The sequence below is a fragment of the Coenobita brevimanus genome, chromosome 3 (genome assembly GCF_032717465.1).
Source record: "Coenobita brevimanus isolate Jiangsu-jjx chromosome 3, ASM3271746v2, whole genome shotgun sequence".
NCBI classification, from domain to species: Eukaryota; Metazoa; Arthropoda; class Malacostraca; order Decapoda; family Coenobitidae; genus Coenobita; species Coenobita brevimanus.
This window is the reverse complement of record NC_136956.1, coordinates 22,737,347-22,759,177: the sequence shown is the minus strand read 5'-3', so window position 1 is coordinate 22,759,177 and position 21,831 is coordinate 22,737,347.

Below are 21,831 nucleotides of genomic sequence, written 5' to 3'. Positions count from 1 at the left end.
CCTGACAAACAGTAGAAGTGAATTACTGTCCTGCATCATCAACGCTCTCAAAGTCATGAACACTTTTGTCGACTTAACAGTGTTTCTCAATCTTTGCTCAGTTAGCCTTAGCCAAGCAGCGAGGGATAAGCTACACTGAAACAAAGCTGCTCGCTGTGACCACGATAGGTCATTATTATACAAGTTGGGCAAAGTCTTTCACGAAAAATCCAGGGAATAATCAGGGAAGACCAATTTAAGATTAATAACAGAAGGAGTATCACTTTGTACATGGAAATGCGCTGGACCGCCAATAGTCAGAAGGACCAGGTCTATAATCCTCAACCAAAGATACCAGATCACCAAAGGAGTTTCAAATAATATCACTGTACAAAGCATGATGCCCATTTAGGTCACGTGTGTGTGTGTGTGTGTGTAAGTGAGCTGAGATGTGTGTGTGTGTGTGTGTGTGTGTGTGTGTGTGTGTGTGTGTGTGTGTGTGTGTGTGTGTGTGTGTGTATGCTGAGATGCATGTGGAAGTCTGTGTGTGTGTGTGTGTGTGTGTGTGTGTGTGTGTGTGTGTGTGTGTGTGTGTGTGTTGAAGCAGAGTTTATGTTGTGCTGGATTAACCTATTCAGTTAATTGATAAACTAAATTGTGACACTATTTTATACCGCACATATTATTCTTAAGCTTTCCTCGGTGTATTAGGTATTTTGGTGAAGGATAATCCGTCTTCCCTATCCAACCATTCTATTTATTCTCCTTAAGCACCAAACCCCGTCATCCTCCCTGCCTTCCATCCCCCGCACCGTCCTAAAATTCCCCTGACTCTCCATTTTCTCTCATCACTAGTGGCTCGAAACGTGAGTCATCCGCCTCAGGGTTTGCATTCACGGAGAGATGGGACCGACAACGCTGACTAATAGATGGAAGTGCTGGAGGGTGACCACGCTCATGCTTACGTAAGGTCAGAGAGGGGTGCATTCCTTTGTCGTATTATCTGATCACTCTGACCATACCCCTCACACCGGGCGCCGACTGTTCTTGATAGTCTGAAATTATTCTAAAATGCGCGAGTAACAGTGTCATCGTGAACTGTTCCTCGTTCATTCCGGCAAAGCTTTGGATTACCAAACATTGACAACAATAGTTCAATTGGAGTAAAGCCCAGGCGGTGATTTCTCAAGAGTCAGTCACAGAATTAAAAGCCGGGAGGATGGGTAATTTGGTCGGCATTGTGATTTTACAGATGGCAATATTTAGATTTCACGGATTAAATTTTTCGAAATGTATAGAGGTAGTGTTATATTTTGAAATTAGGACTTGCAAGCAGGCATACTTCCGGTTTAATCCTACCCTAATCTAAGCTATTGCCTCCCCATGAAATCTAAATCTGGCAGTCAGTAAAATTACAGCGCCAGAATTTAGGACGAATATCATAAAACTCTGGTTAATGAAATGGTATGGCTCTCACCAATGACAGTTTGAGCTGTGAAAGAGACCTGGATGAGGATGTTCGTTGTTCACTCTCGTTATCACGAACGCGATATGAAACAGATGATATAGTCGTCTTTCAGTTCAAAGTAGCCATGCTTTCATCAGAATGCCATATACTGCTTGAGAGTGGCATTGACTGTCATGTATAGTAAGTACATTGTTACACGATTCACCTTCGGATTATATACCTCATAATGAAAGGTGAATATACCTCTGAGTATTGCCTGAAAAATTTCCTCAATGAAAGTAATGGAAACGACTATAATGTGCATTAATTACTGATAAGCAACGGAGTACTGGGCCATGCTTCATCAAGATGGTAATTCCCAAGTATTCAGTCTTTCATGAAATAACGACAGCATGAGAGAAGAGGAGAATTTTGTATCTTTAATGACGACGTCATGAGTGCAGTACCGTGTACTGCATTACGGGACCTCTCTTACCCGAAAAAAATCCTCTGGTGATAGTGATGATTGACTCACGTCCTTGGTGGGGTTTAAACAGCACACCACATCTACTTACGGGGAAAAATGCTGAAACTGGGCATTTTTATACACATTTCAATAACATACCACCTAGAACATTCAAATCATGTTTTCCCAGGTGGCTAGGTGGAGTTGCTGAGACGCACCGGAGTGAATAACAGAGGTATCTTTTTTCCTGTGTGGAGAGGCTGTGTTCAGGTGTCTGCGGTGGCTGGAGCCTTGGCTGGTTGCCACGCACAGCTCCCTGGCACTGCCGCGCTGCCTCTCCACACATTTCCCCAGACGTGAAGCATTTTTCTCTCACCCCGTTCCTGTGGTGCTTAATAGTTCGCCTTTCCAACCACTCCAGAATGATACTGTCTGATGGTGTGCAGGGGGTAATGATCCTTACGAATTAGTAATCCCTGAATGAAAATAACTTTTTCTTTTAATCTTTTTTTCACCTCATTTCACTACTACAACTCAGTGAATATATCGTTTTCTGTGTTAAGCATTAATTTTTCTATAAATCTCTTATTCTTCTTTCTTACATCATGAAAATAACGTGAACAGACACTCATTTTCTATCCAAACTAATCACTGAAGAAATCACTTATGCACCTCTAAGTAATCATTATTTTTCTAAAATTAAATATTCGCAGATACTACATACACACATCGCTGCCTTAAAATATATACACATCATTGTCGTAAATATATGCTCGTCGCTGTCACACACATTATGTTACCACGTCACTCTTGTGAAATACACGACACTGTCACTCACTCTCTTTGCATGTCACCTGCCACCTGCACGTCACTTGTGCACAATACTTTCTAATGTCACTGTCTTAAACTGTTTACCAACATCAGTGTCGTACACTACAGTATTTACACTGTGGGCGTGAAAAAAAGCACACACACACACACACACACACACACACACACACACACACACACACACACACACACACACACACACACACACACACACACACACACACACACAGTGTTGTACACTGTTTACACTATGGGCGTAAAAAAAGCACACACACACACACACACACACACACACACACACACACACACACACACACACACACACACACGTGCGCGCGCGCTCAATCACTTTCGCCCAGGAAAGGTAAGATAGGAGAGTAGGGAGGGTGGCAAGTCATCGTACAGGAAGAGGGATGCCAGGATGGCACCATGTTGTCCATGTGATACGTCTCCACTGATGATGACGAATTATGGCTCGACAGAAGAGAGATTACTATGTCCAATTCACTCCCTATGGAGTTAACACTAAGCCTCTTTCTTGGGCTCTGTGGCAGGGGTGGAGGTGGTGGCCCGAAGGTGGGCGGGCAATGAACTGAACGATGCAACATTGTAATATCTCACTACAGAGGTAAGCAATGACCGACCCTGCCCGATACACTCAGCTGACTGTAATGAGATGCCACAAGCCACTACATGTTTATGGCCTCACTGTTCAGAATATGGCGCAGCAGTGACTGCGTCAAATCTCGTGACTCAAAAGAGCTAAAAATCAGTCAGTCATCACGTGATATATCGTGACCCGAAAATTAAGGGTTAAGAAGAACAAGCATCATCGTATGAAAGGATTCAACAGTGCTTCGAACTCTTTCAAGTCTGAGAATTCCTTCTAGGATATGTTAAATCACTTGCTCTTTGTAAAAACGAAAACGAGGAAAAACAATCATGGCAGTGAGGCCATTATGACAAGCAATATATATATGTACTGTATACTAAAAAAAAAAAAATGAGGGCCAACTTCGATCTGATTTCTGTGTTTACCAAAAAAACGGATGTTTGCCACGGGCGAATGAGTTAAAACTAACAGTGATGGTTGGTCTCTACATCAGAACTGACGGAATCTTGAAGCAGAAACCGAAATTGTTCTGGTCAGCTACAGTGACTCATGTGCAACACTTCATGCCCAAATACCTGCTTATTTTTCGTCAATCTGCCTGGCCAGGAACCTGAGGCAGGAGAGAATTGTGAATCACGTGAACGCATGTTACTTGTGCCTGGTGTTCACAAAGTTTTGTACACCTGCGGTGGATCTAAAGAGGCTAAACGGGCCATCAAACAACCATGTTCCCAAGAAGCAGACTCGGTGACGCAGATAGAGGTTGAACTCTAACACGGACCCAGAAGGGGGTTTCAGTGAGACAGATGGCAAGAAGACTGTGTGATCCACTCGGTCATATTAGCGACTGACAGTGACTCCATTCCACTGGGCAGGCTGGAGAACAGCACCTCACCGGACGACCTAGATCAACCACAACAAAACAAATCTAAATCATCTTTATGCACGTTCTGTGTGATCGAACTGTCTTGTGAACAAGTCACTGATGCCATCATGAGAGAACATGACCTGTATGGAGGGGACTATGATGATGTGGGCATGTATTAGGTTTCATCACCGAACTCCCCGGTGCCACGTTAATAGGAATCTGATCACACAGCGCTACCGAGATGAGGTCCTTAATCAAAATGTGCTCCCTACACTACAAAACATTGGGGCTCGGTCCAGTTCTTCAAGACGAAAATGCACGTCCTCATCGTGCTGATATCTCCACCAACTTCCTGTTACAGCATCAGATCGTCAGAATCCCATGCCCAACAAACCTCTCCTGATTTGTTTGCCATTGAACACATAAGGGATGTGCTGGGTCGAGCAGTCGGATATAACCTTCTTACCCCTGATAATATGGAACACTTTCTGTAGTAGGAGTAGTCTGTCATCCCTTGGGCGACTCTTGGCAATGCCATGATGTCCATGCACTGTTGGTGTGTAGCTTGTATCGCAGCAATTGACGGTCACCCTATTGGAACACCTTACAAGAGAAAGTGCGTCTTTGTGGACTGCAACAATCATCCTTCTGACTTTAGGTCATTGTACGACTTCATTAACTTTGTTTTTTATGCTGTCGTGTTCTTAAATGATTGAATAAATTTTCCAGATTGATTCAAGGTCGTATGTTGCTTGGTTAAATTTCCCCAGTGATTCTTCCAGGTGGTCCTGAACTTTTTTTAGTCGCAGATATATTTACCTGGTACTTACTTACTTACCCCTCTTGCACCTCAGAAGTGCATAAGGCTTTAGTGAATTCCCCCAACGTTTGTTTGTGCATCGCCATATCCAATACGCCCCTCCAGGATTCCGAACCACCGACCTCCCTCTTCATCGTCCGCAGCCACGTCTCTCTTAGGTCTTCCCCGTCCTCTCCCCCTCTCTCCAAGAGCTCTACAGTACAGCATAGTTTGGACAAGACTGACCTTTCCTCTCAGAATATATCCTATGCATGTTCAACTTGCTAGCTTCACATACTGAATCACGAAGGCTACTTCAGTTGCTTTTCTCACTGCAGAGTTAGATATATGCTGGAATTATGCAATCCCTCATATCCTAATTCTTAGTACTTTATAATCATATGCGTTAATTTTTGTCCTGATAATAGTACTGCACCAAGACTGATGACAGTATAGTTGTACTGATCTTACAAGTGATTTGTATATCCGCAGTTCTATATGTTTTACTGTTTAATTAGCCCGCCTTACTAACTTAAGCATGCCCAGCTTTATTTAGATGTTCTCGTAATTCCATGTCTAAACACCCGAGTTTTTGTTCCTATTATAGTTCAACGTATATGAAGGTTTCCGTACTTAATTATGCCCAGTCCATCATAACAGTGTTCCACGATATTCCCGTATTAATATTACTTGTGTCTTATGTTTACATTTAGGCTTACTTTTCGTCCTTCTGTGACCGGTCAGTTTAAATTTTCTCGGTTCTGAAGAATAACCTGGAACTCCATACTACACCAGTAAAGTGCGCTTTGTGAGCACGTGACGAACGAGCGAGAGCCACGTTATCACAATATCTCCCTGATGTAAAATTATAGGCAGAGTCTCCGATATTTAATGGCAAGAGTTGATGCCAAACACAGTGTTACGGCGGAGAAGCTTTTTAAATTTGATTTCGTAATTGAGATGTCCACCGATTAGAGCCGAACACTCTCTTGGAAAACTCTAGATTCCAATGGGTTCCTACGCCTTTATGGATGAGTTTTTAGTTGATAAAAAATTTGTTAAATGAATGTATCACATGCAAAAAGAATTTCAACTCTACGTCACACAGTAAAGTTATTAGCTTCTGCTTCGCATGACGGTCGGGTCGGGCCGGTTCGAGCCAGGCCACTAATTTCCAAACTTAACTGAGAGTAAATATCGCTCGCGCGCTCGTAATAAGACACTGGCTGAAACTTGGCATATAATGCCAGGTCAGGTATAATAATTTGTCCATGGTATTACCTTGTCAAATGTCTGCATAATGATCACATTATGTCGATAGAAAAGTATTACCTACCACAGTGTGGTATATTTTGTCACACAGGCATGCATAGCACCCTTCCCGATATATCATGAGGCGTAGCAACTGAACAGAATAGGACGCAGTCGAAGTCCGCCAGCGTGGTCCTTTTTAGATCAACTCTCCAGTACAAGGAGATATAAATGTGTAATTTGCCAAATAAATTACTGAGAAAAGTGCCTTTTAATTTCCTGTGCCATCTAAAATACGGCCTATGTCCGGACACATGATAGCACAGTATTGCTTCATTTTGCTTCTCTGATCAGATTGGTCCTCATATAACGCATCTGTGTTGTCAGGACGGCTCAGTCAGCGTTACCAGTGACTATCCTGAATTGTTTTCTACTTCTTAAAAAATAAAAAAAATCAGCCTGTATTGTCTGCTTCTTCCATTCCATGGTTTATCACTAATATTATGATGCAACCAGAATGTCTAGGCTCGTCACATCAGTCGCTGTCTCGGCCACATAGAACATGAGAGCGCTCTATTTATGGACTACCCTGTACAGATTGTGACACTTGCCAACGTAACCAGTTCACCGCTTTAATGGTCACACTACACATCAACCTTACCTAAACACATGACATTACGGCTCGTACTTTGTTGGCATTGGAAAGGGTATATTTTTGCAGTGCCCTCCCTCGGTAGACTGAACTGGTACTGATGTGGATATCACGCAAACAGATGCACATACAGATGTTACTCATACTAATTCAAAAATAATCCACTCATTCTTCTTCATTTTATTTCCATTTATATTTCGTCTGTGTTTTAAGTAGTTTCATGCCGTCGCTCTGATAACTTTTTTTTTCTTAATGTATCTTCCTTAGGGATGAATTTTGCAACTGGGGGACGGGAGACGAGTTGAATATAACCTTCCTTAATTTCTTCCCAGCAAGATGTAACTTCACAGATGAATAAGATTTTATAGGTTCTGGCTGAAGTAAGAATAATGTAAATATGTTCTTCGAGTTAATGGATTAGGTATTCCATAATAAAAAGTAATTTATCTATTTATCTGTCTATTGCCAGACGCCTCAATCCCGTTTGGGGTGGCCACAAACAAATCGCCTCCACATCGCCCTGTCCCCCGCCATTTCACTGCCCTGTTCCCAACTAACACAAACCCCATTCTCTCATATACCTCTCCACCCCATCTTTCCATCTCATCCTCGGCCTCTCCCTCCCTCTTCCCCCCTCCACCTCACATACACTCTCTTCGTCAGTCTCTCACCCTCCATCCTCTCCACATGGCAAAACCACCTCAGTGTGTTCCTCATAACGCTTCCTATCACATTCACATCCACACCACAACGCTCCTTTATATCCTCATTCGTCAGCCTGTCTCTCCATTTGACTCCACAGGCTCCTCTTAAATAACTCATTTCCACTGCTCTCACTCTTGACTTGTGTCCTTCCAACAACGTCCAAGCTTCACTTGCATACGTTAGAGTTGGTATCACAATACTGTCATGTAGTAACTTTTTCACTTCCATGCTCACTTCCCTGTTTCTTATCACTGCTTTCAAAGAACCAGCAACCTTTCTTCCCTGCTGTACCCTTTCAAGCACTTCACCCTCCAAACCTCCATCCTTACTCATCACACTACCCAATTACTTAAACGTACTCACATTTTCCAATTCCTCACCATCCAACCTCGTTGTACATTCACTGACTTCACCTCTCTCAAAGACCATCACTTTACTCTTCCCTACATTCACCTTTAGGTTCCGTTTCTTACACACTCTCCCAGACTCATCCACCAAGCCTTGCAGCTCCCCTTCGTCTTCACTCAACAACACAGTATCATATGCAAACAACAGTACAGGGAGTTTCCAAACACTATCCTCTCTCACCAGTGCCACTTCAACATCCACTACCCTACCTTGTACCTCTTTTATTACCCCATCCATGTACAGATTGAACAACCATGGAGACATGACACATCCCTGTTTCAACCCAACCTTCAAAGAGAAAAATTCACTTAGTTCACCATCCACACGCACTGCAGCCTTCGCACCATCGTACATACTCTTCACAGCATTCAGCAACTTCCCATCTACTCCATATATTCTTAATACTTTCCACAATCCGTGTCTATCCACCCTGTCATATGCTTTCTCCAAATCCATCAAGTTTGAATAATCAGTCAAAACACTTAAGGTCTTGGCTACATCCCATGAGGACTTGGTAGAAATCAATCAAGTGCCTGAGTGATCCAAGAGCCATTGATAGACATTAAGCTTAAGCTTTCTTCTTGGACGGAATCATCATCTCCACATCATTTCCCACTCACATTAGTGCAATGAAGGTAAGGAATGAAACAGCACGACAGAGGTGGAACTAATCAAAGCACGCCCAGTAAAATGGGCCACACACTCACTCACACACTGCTCAGTCACCAGAATCCTGAATCCAAGGCAATAACAAAACAAGTACAGGAGGAAAAAGAATTAGTTCAAAGCTCGTGAGGCAAGATGAGAGAGAAGACTTGCGTAAGGGCCACGAGCTGCCTGAGTCATGGAATTCCTTGTGTTGTGTGGGTGAAAGATTCCGGGGAAGTCTAGTCGTTTTCTCTCGCTATCTCCTGCCTTTCTGAGAGCACGGTGGAGGTGGGCCAGGCAGGGCATGAAGGCCCCGGGAAGAAAATGGTTGAAAAAGGAAAAGAAATACGCGGAGGGAACTGGGTCGAGAGGGACTGTTGACTCAGGGATAAGATGAAAGAGGATTGAATGGCGATGAAACGCGTAGTGGATAGAAGCAAACAGGAATAAAAAGAAAAAAATCATAAGAAATAACACTAAGACAGTAATCTCTCTGTCTGCCTACCTATCAACATATCCTCCTTCATTTTACTGATACAAAATTATTTCAGCCTTAATAAAATATAAATAACACAGAAGATAATCCCAAGGTGTAATTGCAAACTAAACTGCTGAGGAAAAAGTGCTACGAAGCCTCCTTTGCCACCTAAAATATGACCCTTAATCATCAAGAACTTGTCCCCGTGCAACACTGCTTTATGCTTTACTTCAGTCACTTGTATGGCAGGCCTCGTATTTTCAGAACCTTAATTTATGTTCATGTTCTCCGGGTATCGCTTTCAGTATTCCAGTTTATTCCATCCGCTTCGAATTTCATATCAAGCCTATAGTCTTTTTGTTTTCCGTTTTCCAATACTATATATCATTCTTTTATTCCTTCGACCTTCATGCCTTCTCATTCATCTTTCTTCCCTCTTCCGTTCCGCAGTGCTTTACCACGTTCCAATTCCCTCCACGAATTTCCCAGCCCCGTCTTTTTTTGTAGTTTCCTTCCCCTTGGCCATCGTGGCTTTGCAGTAAAAGATTGGGTTAAAGATCAGTCGTGGATGGATAGATAACTAGACAGATTAATAACTCTCCTTACTTTTATCTTTCATGAGTTTGTTATTTTTCCTGTTTGCTTCTATCCACTACGCGTTTCATCGCCATTGCTTCTTATCCCTAACTGCTACAAAAATTCTAGACCAATGGTGCTCAAATGGCGGACCGCGGGCCGAATCCGGACCGTGTCGTGTTTTGGTAGGGACCCCGGCGACTTCCGTCATCGAATGTTAAGTATCGCCCTCGAATGAAAGAAGCACAATGTTTAGCATCTCTGGTTATGTCCACAGTACAGCTCAAATAAATATAATTTCAACGGGTTGCCAATTACTTTTATCTACTGCAGTAATACCAACCTGCCCACTGGATGGTTACATTGCAGACGAGTGAGCTAACTGATCAACACAGAAGCTGCTAATTTTTCCAGCTACTCTAGGTGCTCCCATCAGTCAAAGTAACGTTAGTTTGATAATACTAAATAGCATATTATCACTGTGATCCGGTCAGCATTAAATATTGGTAACATGAGAACAGGATTCCTACTCATATGAATTCAGTATTTAGTAAGCTGCAGTACATGTAGCTTACTCGCATCCATAGGTTGTTGTCATTTTAGTGAATTGACGGAAAGACTCTGGAATGCGTTAAGACTGGTTAGTGGTGGACGATCATGTGATAAGTGGTGGTGGTATAGTGCTAAAGTGGTGGTGGTAGTGCTGAAGTGACTGGGCTTAGGCAGGGATGGTAGTTGTAATTTGGGCAATAGAAGAACGTCGTCATGTCTCCTCGTGAAGGTGGGAGTTTGGAGAATAGATTTTTGTGTCCTATTTAATCTCCATAACAGCAGAAGACAATATCCAAAGCTGATTTCAGTTTTGCTCAGGGTATTAAGTTTCCGCGCAATTTCGGTATATTTTAAACAATTAATTACTCTGCATCCTAAAATAAATTCAAGTATTTAATTCCATCATTAATATCAAATACGAGATTTTACATCTGAGCCTCTGCCACGTCGGAAGATTGTACGACTGGATCTTCATAGAAAGTAATTGAGGAATCCTGCTCTAGACCCTTATAATCCGACAGATGCAGAAATTTAGTTATAATTATTACCGCCAAGCATTCTTATACGCTTAGGAGAAAAACTGTCATTCTCTGAGAGTTAAAATCAACCTTAGATCAATCTCTTGGCTGGCATGACGAAGTACTTGAGTTTATTCTCATTGCCTCGGGACGATTTTCTTGGCTCTGGTGAAAATAGTGTAGCGATTTCTTTCCCTAAACTGAATAGGTAGTAGGGAAATAAGTAGGAAGGAAAAGACGTATCCCACAAAGCCTCCAGTCATCCTCTTCATCTTATTCTTGTCATATCCTGTCCACGTCACTAGACTTGGCCAAGGCTCTTCGAAGTGGAGGGGTTTGGTATGGCATTAATAAACCCCTCCCATACGGAAGGCCTCTCCAAGGGTAAATAAAATCGTCTGGTGGCAGGAGGAATAATACGAGAGGGACGTCACTTGGATTTAAAGAATAAAAAAGTTATCGGTGTGTTTTGTTGTTGTTGTTGTTGTTGCTGTTTTTCTTGCGGCCATAGGTTCATCTGAAACGTGAATCCAGTGTACTGCAGGCTGAAACTCCCCCCACCCTCTTGTAATTCACCATTTTTTTTTTTACAGGGAAATTGATGACGGATGCTTGTATGACCAGGTCGTGCAGCCGGCCAGCTATACCAGTGCCACCACGTGAAGGCGATCCTGCTCTTAATGCTGAGTTATGCCTCCGTAGTTTCTTACGGCTATTAGCAGATTAAGAGGAAATCATCACCTCACCAAGTTAACACCTTCAACATGGACACGCTTTGGTGGAATTCTTTGACGCCTTGGTGAAACTTAGGGACGCCGTGGTGTATTCTGGATATGCTTTGGTGAAACACAGTGATGACAAGGTTGTAATCGGTGACACGTGGGTGAAACTCACTGACGCCTTGATGACACCCAAGCTTTTTAACTGTCCATCCTGTCACCCCTTCGCTAGATCCCCCTCCCCTTCACACACGCATCATATCGTGCTGGAGTCGAATCGTGGTGACCGGGCATCTTTCGTCATGCGACTTTACGAAGTAAAACTGCGGTAAGGATCAAACACAACGTGTTCAAGGGCTGCTATCGAAGTAGAGGACTACCAGAGAATATACTACTTTCTGGTAATCGGCGAACAGATTGGCTCTATCTGGAAGTGACAAGCATGGATACCTGCTTGTCATTTCCAGATAGAGCCAATCTGTTCGCCTTCCCCCACAAAGGGGGGGGGGAGGGTTGGTACCCTCAGTGATCACCTCCCGTTCATACTGGCTGTCATTTCAGTTGATGACTTAAGATATTTAACCTTTAGAACCAATGTGTTAAATTGTCTTGGGAATAATGTGCACCAATAAATTTTGATTAAGTGTACATGGAGACAACACTTCTCCCCAGTAATTTACCAGCCTGGTGTTAGACAAGACCGCTGACCTGTTTAACACATTCACCACCAGAGAGGCACGGAAAGGGAATGCCTTCCATGCTGTGGTGCTGATTCACCCACACAGAGGACTTGCCTGGATTTGCAATTGTCCCTCGACAGTCCTCCCGCTTGCTGAAAGGAGGATGGTGGACTGCAATGTTAATTTTCACCCATGCACTGGGTTCATGCCCGGATGAGCAACTATTGTCTCTAACACCACCAGAGGTCTCCTGTAAGGGACTACTACCACCAGAGATCTCCCATAAATAATGAAGTAAAGCAGAGGAAGCAGCAACAGAGGGCACAACAGTTGGTGTGAGGGTCAAACATTTGCCTTTGCCCAGTGACACTGACATTAGAACGATTGTTCTCAAATTAGAATTACTTTATCCCTGCCTGGCCGTCAGCCTTTCCCCCAGATTTGATCTGAGTAATATCAAATCTGTTCGAGTTAATCTTGGCCGATGACGCTGATCATTGACCTGTTGCCCTCTCAGAAGATTAGCCTAATTTCTTCTTTGACCATCCACCAACTTTGGCCAAAAAATCGCATCCAACCTCTTTTAGCAATAAGGTCGAAAATATAATCCTGACCCATGACCTTTGATCAATTAATCTCAAAGTCTTGCTTTTCACGCAACTCATCCACAAAGTTTGGCTCAGATCAAAACTGTTTAAGCTGATCTCGTCGTGTGCCTTGACTTTTGTCCCACTCTCCTGAAAACAGGTTGGGTGCGTATTCACTTGAACATATCAGCTCAGACGAACCAAACGAGCGAAACACGCACTACCGAACGAAACAAACAGCACGGGCGTAAGTTCAGTGCACAGTATTCCTTGCGTTCGCCGATCCTCGTCTTGTTCTCCTTTTCCCCGGGTGAACCATAGATCTCAGTGTGGCAACATGTACTTTATTATCGACTCCTTGACAAAAAAGAAAAAAAGTCTCGATAAGTGAGGTTATGGGACTGTTTCCTGAAGAGAAGAACATCTCGCTATTGGGTAAAGCGGATCATTGCCATTTGGAAGACATCACGCGAATGACTCCACGCGACTGAAGAATAAATAACCTTGTATGATTAATAATGATAATGGATACAACATTCCAAAGAGCCACGTCTCTCAAGAGTCATTTGGGTGTAACCTTGTACTTTTTAGCCACTGGGAACCTCTATATCATCACGTAGTATTTATTCAGGATATCCAAGTAACTCAGGAAGATGACAGCCACACAGATATCGCTGTGACTGAAGCTCTGTAGGAATGCACAAGGTAATAAGAAGGCATTTATGAAGATATGATACAAATTTTATCAGCATAATAATGTTTCAATTTCGTTCGATCGTTCGTTTTTGAAGGCTCCAGTATGTTTGCATGCGTCGGCCTTGGTCACCTAATGGCGGCGCTCCATGATGCTTGATCTCTGGCAGCCTCCCTGTTCAGTCCCTTAACACTGAGGTCACACTTAATGACCTCGTTCCAGGTCTTTTTTGGTCTACCCTTCGCAACCCCACCCTTAATATTAACTCTTCTCATTTTCTGCACCCAGTTACCATCCCCCATCCTCTCCACATGCCCCAGCCACCTCAGTCTACCTCTCCTCATCACAACACCAGTACACTCCAGTCCCATCCTCCCTCTCAACCCTTCCATCGTATACTTGGTCCTCCCAGGCCTCATATTCACTGAGTTAAACATTTCTCAAAGTCCAACCGCATAACACACCTAATTTTATTTTATAGTTGCCTGCCGACCATTGGGCCGACGACCCAGGTCATTAAGGCAATTTTTAAAAATATTTTTTGTTAATATCACTAAATAATAAGAAACTAATCTAAGAACCTAATACTGATAAACCTAGCAAACGAATAACTACCCTACACCTAAACCCAAAGATACAAATAGCTAAACCAACCTAATATGCTTATACTGGTGGGGAAAATACCTCGACCAAAAGAACACCATCAACTGCAGATATGTAACGCCTTCCTACATTACACACCTGCACTCAACACCTGCTGACTGTCAGACGAGGCACATAGACTAATAGAGGGGACATCAATATATGAAGGAGAACTTGGGGAGACAGGAATTATTGCACGAACGTCAACTGTCGACCCCAGTTAAGAGAACGTGTACAAGAGGAGGAATGACATTTACTTATGCACAAAAAGTGAAAAACCTCGCCCAACAAAGCACTCACCTTATAGCTCAAACACCGACAATGACGTCCAGACTGAGCACCATCCAGCAACTAAATCATTTTGAACACGCGCCATTTACCGATAAACCGCGGAAAACCATCTACAAGCTCGGTTCGGCATGGGGGCACGTCCTTACTACTAAATGTACCGAGTTTTCCGCGGCTTATTATATTTATTTGCTTTGTTCGAGCCAAAATACTGAAGTGAGGACGCACAGAAATGTCAGCCCCTCGGACGACTCTCAATCATACCACGATATTTGGCTTATAATGGATAAAAACTTTGGAAGATTTTGTTCACGCACTAACTGACACACACACACACACACACACACACACACACACACACACACACACACACACACACACACACACACACACACACACACACACACACACACACACACACACACACACACACACACACACACACACACACACACACACACATTATACACACACTACACACACACACACACACATACACACACACATATTATTATTACACACATTATTATTACACACACACACACACACATTATTATTACATATTACACATTATTACACATTATTATATTAATATTATTATTACATTATTATTACACATTATTATTATTACATATATATTATTATTATTATTATTATTATTATTATTATTATTATTATTATTATTATTATTATTATTATTATTATTATTATTATTATTACACACACACATTATTATTATTATTATATATTATACATTACACACACACATATTATTATTACACATTATTATTACACACACATTACACAAACACACACACACACACACAATATTATATATATATATACACACATATTATTACATATTATATTATTATTAATATTATTATATTATTATTATTATTATTATTATTAATATTATTATTATTATTAATATTTTATTATTAATATTATTATTATTATTAATATTATCATAATTATTATTATTATTATTATTATTATTATTATTATTATTATTACACACACACATTATTACACACACACACACACACACACACATTACAATATTATTATTACATTATTACACACACACACACACACACACACACACACACACACACACACACATTACACATTATTATTACTATTATTATTACACATATTATTATTATTATTAATATTACATATTATTATTATTATTATTACACACACACACATTATTATTATTATTACACATTATTATTATTACACACACATTATTAATATTATTATTATTATTACACACACACACACACACACATTATTATTATTATTACACACACACACACACACACATACTACACACATTATTATTATTATATATTATTATTACACACACTAATATTACACACACACACATATTATTATTATTATAATATTACACATTATTATTATTATTACATTATTACACATTACATATTATTAATATTATTATTACAATATTATTATTACACACACACACACATTATATACACACATTATTACACAGACATTATATTACACACACACACACACACACACACACATAATTATTACATATTATTACACACACACCCACACATAATATTACACACACACACACTCACACACACACACACACACACACACAATACCTCTCCCCACACACACTCACTAATCCACATATTACACACACACACACACACACACACACACACACACACACACACACACACACACACACACACACACACACACACACACACACACACCGAACGAGACTGCACCACAATATCATGTCCTCCCTCGTGGCTGTAAATACAGATATAGGAGACCCCATCTAAATAAATCACAGAGGGAGACTGATTCTAATTCCCTCACTACAACAGGACCCCATGAATCCTAACAAGTCGGTCTGGAGTGGCAAGAGGAAAAATATAAGCCGCCATAATGAGCACATCAACCCCTTCACTCCTGTTACGTATTATTTATTTTTCTTACCTCCAGACGATTTTATTCGGCTTAGGAGAGACGTCAAGAACTGGAGGGGTTAGATACAGCCTTCACTCCTGGGGACTCCCTTAAGTAGAGTAAAATCGACCATCATCCACTCACTTGATGTGGTGCTGCATACTTCTTCCCTCACCTTTATCATTCTCTTCTCTATGTCTGTCCTCCTCTCTTCCTATTTCTCCCATCTTTCCTGTCACTTTTCATTACTCTTCCTTCCTTTTCAGGTGTCTTTACATTGACTGACAAGCCAATTGGTGTCCTGTCAGCAGGGAAACCATTTACAACGCTGGGTGGTAACCATATAACCAACCCATAAGTGTTCCCTACGTGTCAACAAGTGGGTTGGCGGAGGGTTAGTGCCCCTCCCCGTAAAACAACTAACTCAGAGTCAAACGGCCACCCCTTACGGGATTATGGCGCCTGGCTATAGACAAAATAGATAGTCTCTTATCTTGAGAGTAATATTGTATTAGGTTATTGAATTAAACTAGCAAATGAAGAGTTTAAGAAGCATTAAACTTCGAGACGTGAACCATAAGCTGAATGTAATTTTCTGGATGTAAATGGAATACTAGACAGATATTATAGTACTTAATGTATAGTATTAGTAAAAATAACAATGTATTATGGAGCATGTAAGTAAATTTCAGTCACTGGAATTTATATTATCGTTGAAATTCGCGTCATCAAAGGCAGAACCCAAGCCAGAAACGTGCAACTTCATTTACTGTCTTTTGAATGGTGTTTTTCATTTCGGTATTTCATCAGAAGTACATTGCATTTTCAGTTTTTCCTTTAAAGTAATGGAGACTCACCATACGCATACACAGATCAATAGAAAGACAGATTAATAGATTGATAGACGAATTGACAGGACATGGATAGATATATAGACAGATATGTAGTCAGATATACAGTATAGGTAACGAATATAGATGGGTGGTTAGAAGATGTATGCTTAACTGCTTATAGATAGACAGACAGATACAGAGATAAATAGCTACAGATAGATAGATAAACATATGATTAGATTACAGATGAATATAGACAGATAGTCAGGCAGATAAATTAATAGATAGATAGGTGGATGGATACAGATAGATATTTTAGTATAGATAGATTGATCGCCAGACAGATTGATTGACAGATATAGATATTACCCTCTCTAATCTCTCCCTAAGCTGAATGAAATTGTCTCTAGGGAGGAAGAATAGAGTAAAAAATACGTCACCTTACTGCATGGGGCAAAGACTAAGTAAAATCTAATGTATTATTGTGATGTCCCTGTTTATGGTACGAAGAGAACTGCAGCCGTGAGTACCAGGCGACACATTACATCGCTTTTACCAACAAAGGTTAAAAAAGGTAAGAATCTGTAGCCACTGTTATGTCATGAAGTTCCAGTAGAGGCTGGGAATCGCGGTGACTCACATGATATTACACGGTACACTGAAGATGTTGAGGTGTGTGTGTGTGTGTGTGTGTGTGTGTGTGTGTGTGTGTGTGTGTGTGTGTGTGTGTGTGTGTGTGTGTGTGTGTGTGTGTGTGTGTGTGTGTGTGTGTGTGTGTGTGTGTGTGTGTGTGTGTGTGTGTGTGTGTGTGTGTGTGTGTGTGTGTGTGTGTGTGTGTGTGTGTGTGTGTGTGTGTGTGTGTGTGTGTGTGTGTGTGTGTGTGTGTGTGTGTGTGTGTGTGTGTGTGTGTGTGTGTGTGTGTGTGTGTGTGTGTGTGTGTGTGTGTGTGTGTGTGTGTGTGTGTGTGTGTGTGTGTGTGTGTGTGTGTGTGTGTGTGTGTGTGTGTGTGTGTGTGTGTGTGTGTGTGTGTGTGTGTGTGTGTGTGTGTGTGTGTGTGTGTGTGTGTGTGTGTGTGTGTGTGTGTGTGTGTGTGTGTGTGTGTGTGTGTGTGTGTGTGTGTGTGTGTGTGTGTGTGTGTGTGTGTGTGTGTGTGTGTGTGTGTGTGTGTGTGTGTGTGTGTGTGTGTGTGTGTGTGTGTGTGTGTGTGTGTGTGTGTGTGTGTGTGTGTGTGTGTGTGTGTGTGTGTGTGTGTGTGTGTGTGTGTGTGTGTGTGTGTGTGTGTGTGTGTGTGTGTGTGTGTGTGTGTGTGTGTGTGTGTGTGTGTGTGTGTGTGTGTGTGTGTGTGTGTGTGTGTGTGTGTGTGTGTGTGTGTGTGTGTGTGTGTGTGTGTGTGTGTGTGTGTGTGTGTGTGTGTGTGTGTGTGTGTGTGTGTGTGTGTGTGTGTGTGTGTGTGTGTGTGTGTGTGTGTGTGTGTGTGTGTGTGTGTGTGTGTGTGTGTGTGTGTGTGTGTGTGTGTGTGTGTGTGTGTGTGTGTGTGTGTGTGTGTGTGTGTGTGTGTGTGTGTGTGTGTGTGTGTGTGTGTGTGTGTGTGTGTGTGTGTGTGTGTGTGTGTGTGTGTGTGTGTGTGTGTGTGTGTGTGTGTGTGTGTGTGTGTGTGTGTGTGTGTGTGTGTGTGTGTGTGTGTGTGTGTGTGTGTGTGTGTGTGTGTGTGTGTGTGTGTGTGTGTGTGTGTGTGTGTGTGTGTGTGTGTGTGTGTGTGTGTGTGTGTGTGTGTGTGTGTGTGTGTGTGTGTGTGTGTGTGTGTGTGTGTGTGTGTGTGTGTGTGTGTGTGTGTGTGTGTGTGTGTGTGTGTGTGTGTGTGTGTGTGTGTGTGTGTGTGTGTGTGTGTGTGTGTGTGTGTGTGTGTGTGTGTGTGTGTGTGTGTGTGTGTGTGTGTGTGTGTGTGTGTGTGTGTGTGTGTGTGTGTGTGTGTGTGTGTGTGTGTGTGTGTGTGTGTGTGTGTGTGTGTGTGTGTGTGTGTGTGTGTGTGTGTGTGTGTGTGTGTGTGTGTGTGTGTGTGTGTGTGTGTGTGTGTGTGTGTGTGTGTGTGTGTGTGTGTGTGTGTGTGTGTGTGTGTGTGTGTGTGTGTGTGTGTGTGTGTGTGTGTGTGTGTGTGTGTGTGTGTGTGTGTGTGTGTGTGTGTGTGTGTGTGTGTGTTATTCAGTGATTTACAGCAGTTCCAGAAGGACTTGCAACTCCAGGCACATCTTAACGTGAACACGGTAGACTGCAGGCCAAATCTGCCTTTCCTCCGCAGACCAACATCCCCACTTTCAGAGAACAGAGAGGAGATTGAGGGACGTGTGTATTACCGGGCAGATCCACCGGCCGGTCTTATGGGTGCCACTGCATGAAGGCGACCCTCTCCAGCACTGCTCCGTAATTAGCAGGGGTCATAATAATACAGGATGGTGTATATATTGCTAATTCCATGACACCAGCTGGAGAATTCTTGTGTTTAGTGTGTTTACTCAGCTTTACAATGTCTACCCTGGTTCCTTTAACAATTTCATGCTGTATAGCGTCTGCCTTTTAAATACATAATTTTCCTCTCTTCTGTGTACGTCTTTGCATATTTTCCAATCAACTCTTTTATAACATTTTTCCTTCCCCCTCCATCTTTTCCGCCTCTCAGTTTCATTCTTTTCTTTTGCCCTGTGGGGAAGGGGAGAAAGAATTCATCCCCAGTATCCCTGCTTGTCGTTACAGGCAATTAAAAGTTTTTTTTTTTTTGTCACTAATCTCTCTCTCTCTTTCATGTGTTCCTCTTCTTTTTTATCCTTTCTCTCTCCTTGATATTTCTGTGTTCCTTCCGACCTTTACTTCCCTTTTTCTCCTGTCAGATTAGCATGGTTTCGTGAAATAGTTTAAGGACCTCTTACTGACGTCGACCAGTCCTCCCTTCCTGGGTTCAATTTTTAACCAAATGACCAACGAAAGTATTTCATCTCCAAGCCACTTCTTCGTCAAGCCACTTCATCGCCAAGACCACTCCAGCGCCAAGACCACTTTTACGCCAAGACCACTTCAACGCCAAAATTACCTCAATCCCAAGACCAATTCAATTCCAAAAACCTTCAACGCCAAAGCCTCTTCTATAGAAGAACACTTCAATGCCAAGACCACGTCTACGCCAAGACCTCCTCAACGCCAAGACCACTTCAACGCCAAGACCACTTCAGTGCCAAGACCACTTCAACGCCAAGACCACTTCAACGCCAAGACCACTTCTACGCCAAGACCGCTTCAACGCCAAGACCACTTCAACGCCAAGACTACTTCTACGCCAAGACCACTTCAACGTCAAGACCGCTTCAACGTCAAGACCGCTTCAGCGCCAAGACCGCTTCAACGCCAAGACCACTTCAACGCCAAGACCACTTCAGCGCCAAGACCACTTCAGAGCCAAGACCACCTCAGCGCCAAGACCACTTCTATATCTTCCCCGTTTCTGTTCCATTGCTACTCATACACCTTTGCTTTAAATAAATATCATATAGTTTTTTCTTATACCTGGCGCTAGGAATCCATTATTCAGTTATGTTTTCCTTTTCCTTTTTCTTTTTCAAATTTCCCTTCTGACAGTTCCAAATCCCTTGCTCAGTCTTCCATCCTTCCTTCCTTCCCTCTCCTACCATTCCTTGCGTCAATTATTCTCAGTTTGGGAGGCTGTCTACCCCTTCTTCCTTTGCAGTTTATTTGTACACAGAACTGGTTGATACGTATGGAAATTATCGAGATCTGAATGATTTATATAACACAGAAGACAGTCAGATTCAACCTTCCAGATAAATCATTCAGGAGGAGATGCTAGAAGGCCTTCTGCCCTCACCAGAATATGACACTCTCTCCTCCACTGCAGTTCCTCTAGCATTTCCAAATTCCTTGCGCGTTTGTCTTCCCCTCCCCTTCCTACCAATTCCTTATCCCTTTCTCCCTTGGTGTTTTCTCCAACCTAACACAACCTAAATTTACATCTTACCTAACCCCAAAATGTAATCTTAATTTATTCTAAAAATTCTCCACTGGCGGTTCCAAATTTCTTTCTCTTTCTTCTTCCCTCTCCTTCCAGTTCCTTGCCTTCTCCTCCTCTGACGTTTTCTCAAACTTTCCCCTTTAAGACTCACACGCCCTCTCTTCTTCCCTCCCCTCTGTGTTTCCAATATCCATTTCCACGTTCACATATGTTGGTGGATCTTCCTTACCCTCTGTGTATTGATTTTCTTTTCTTTTGTCGCCTTTCCGAGTCACCTGTATTCATTCACCTGGCCTTATCACTCGCCTTGCAGACTTCCTGGACAACCACAGCTCCTTGGCTCATTCTCCAGGTTACTTTGGATATTTCGTAACATTTCCTCCTCAGCGATTTATTCTGCATATTACATTTCAGTATTTCTTGTTTGTTACTGATGCCAATTATGCCGATATTGAAGCAGTGAAGATAACATACTAGGAAATGCTAAGATGTACAATGTAAAATGAATTCACGAGAAAGAAACGCTGCGAAGCTTCCTGTGTCACCCAGAATGCTGACCTCTTTCCAACTTTATTTTCTGGGAGACCGACTCTGACAGCCCGTTCCCTGAGGCCTTA